Raw genomic sequence first — 2,240 nt, forward strand, 5'->3', positions numbered from 1 at the left:
AGCTACTGTGCACTGCAGTTGTGTGGCCATGCCCAGTCCATCCTCTCCAGGGACTGATAAGCCCTTTCACCAGATGCCACTCCAAAAACTAGCCCTCCGTCTCTCTTCCCAGAGTATCTTCTTGGTGTTAGGGAATCTAGTGATCATTTCAAAGCACAATCTGTCTCGCAGTTCATCAGAGTTCAACCCTTCGTTACAGAGTCATCGTTAACTTTACTTTTAAATAGTTGGCCTTTATCAAGCTGCTTGGGCTAATACTTCTCAGGAGGCTGCCCCTGGTCTGGGCTGACTCTCACCTGGTCTTCCTGTGACAGGAAAAGTAGCAAAGATGATGGCCTATTCTGAACTGAGTTTGACAGTATGAGGATTTCTTTCTAAAATAAATTATGTGTCTGTAAATTTTCCATATATCCTCATCAAATAACCTGTCTGGTATTTAGCCATTTTATTTTCCTTTTATTCTTTAGGATTAAAAAGATAGGATGTTAAGAAATCAACCAGCTATAAAACAGAAAAAATAACCAATCAAATTTTGTACAGGATTACCATAAGAATATAGATTTATTAATATTTATCAGTAATGTTCTACAATGAGCAAACTACACAGAAAACTCAATCAAGGTTTCCATATTCTGTAATCGTCTCTTGCTTTATTATTCTTTAAAGCAAGCAATACAGATTCTCCTCAATGAAGAGAGGTTACATTCTCGTAAACATATTGTAAGTTTAAAATATTATATGTCAGAAATACATTGAGTACACCTGATCTACTCAACATCGTAGCTCAGCCTTCCTTCAACGTGCTCAGAACACTTATATCAGCCTCCAATTGGTCAAAATCATCTCACAAAAAGCCTACTTGATAATACAGTGTTGAATGGCTCACGTAATTTATTGAGTACCGTAATGAAAGTGAAAAGCAGAATGGTTGTAAATGGTTTGTGGGTATTTGTAACATAGTTCCTACTGAATTTGTTTCTCTTTTGCACCATCACAAAGTTGAAAATTCATGAAGTTGAACCATTTAAGTCAGGGACTATGAGTACTCTCCCCTCCCCTCTTCCTCTCGCTTCTAACAGTTCACATCTGATTCCTGGACTGGATAGAATTACCTTTGTTGATACAACCATTTGCAACCACTTATCTATGGACAAGTAAATAAGAACTTTATCCTATAACATGAGGTCCGTAATGGTTTTCAAACCTCAAGCACAACCTAATACTGGCCAGAAAAAAAGTGCTTGTATTCATTCAGATTTCTTGCCAGAAGAGAACACCCTAACTGGTAAGAGTGTTCTAATTTACTCACACTCAGGAAATAAAAAGTTAGCCACCATCAGAAGTGGGGGAAAGAGGATGTAAGCTTTCAGACTTACTTGTCTACATGACATTGCAATTTAGCAGAACCAGAGAGCAGACTGAGAATTATAAATTGCTTGACTTACGGTTTCTACGCACCGGTTGGTTACTGCTGTGTCTCTCAGGTGGATCAGGACCTTAATTAGTGGAAATTTCATTAGATTTTGGAGTTTTGTTTGTTTGTTTTGGTTTTTGCAACTTCTAATCTTCATTGTATAAAGTGCTTATGGGTTTGTAACCCATTTCAATCACTACTCACTTTATAGAAAAAGTTGAGAAGTTCTCTCTCACTTTCTGTTACTGCAAACTATACCTGATAGTTCTTGTTTCCTGGGACAATCTTTGCTGGCAGTTGTGGAACAGATACAGCACTTAAAGAAACTTTTCAGGTTCGTGCCTTAGAAAAGGAAATCAAATATTTCCTTTCTTTCTTTTTTTTTTTTTCCCCAGCATGTTCCACTGAGCATTAGAAAGTGAACATTGAAAATGTCATACATGCCCTGCACGGTGGCTCATGCCTGTAATCTCAGGACTTTGGGAGGCCGAGGTGAATGGATCACCTGAGGTCAGGAGTTCGAGACCAGCCTGACCAACATGGAGAAACCCCGTCTCTACTACTAAAAATACAAAATGGACGGCTTGGTGGCTCATGCCTGTAATCGCAGCTACTCGGGAGGCTGAGGCGGGAGAATTGCTTGAACCCGGGAGGCGGAGGTTGTGGTGAGCCAAGATCGTGCCATTGCACTCCAGCCTGGGTGACAAGAGTGAAACTCTGTCTCAAAAGAAAAAAAAGAAAAAGGAAGTGTCACAGACATTTTCGTTTTGGTAGCTGGATTTTGTTGCATGATTGCCACTTTTTTTTTTTTTTTTTTTTTTTTTTT

The sequence above is a fragment of the Rhinopithecus bieti genome, unplaced genomic scaffold, assembly GCF_001698545.2.
Source record: "Rhinopithecus bieti isolate Rb0 unplaced genomic scaffold, ASM169854v2 scaffold_64229, whole genome shotgun sequence".
Taxonomy (NCBI): domain Eukaryota; kingdom Metazoa; phylum Chordata; class Mammalia; order Primates; family Cercopithecidae; genus Rhinopithecus; species Rhinopithecus bieti.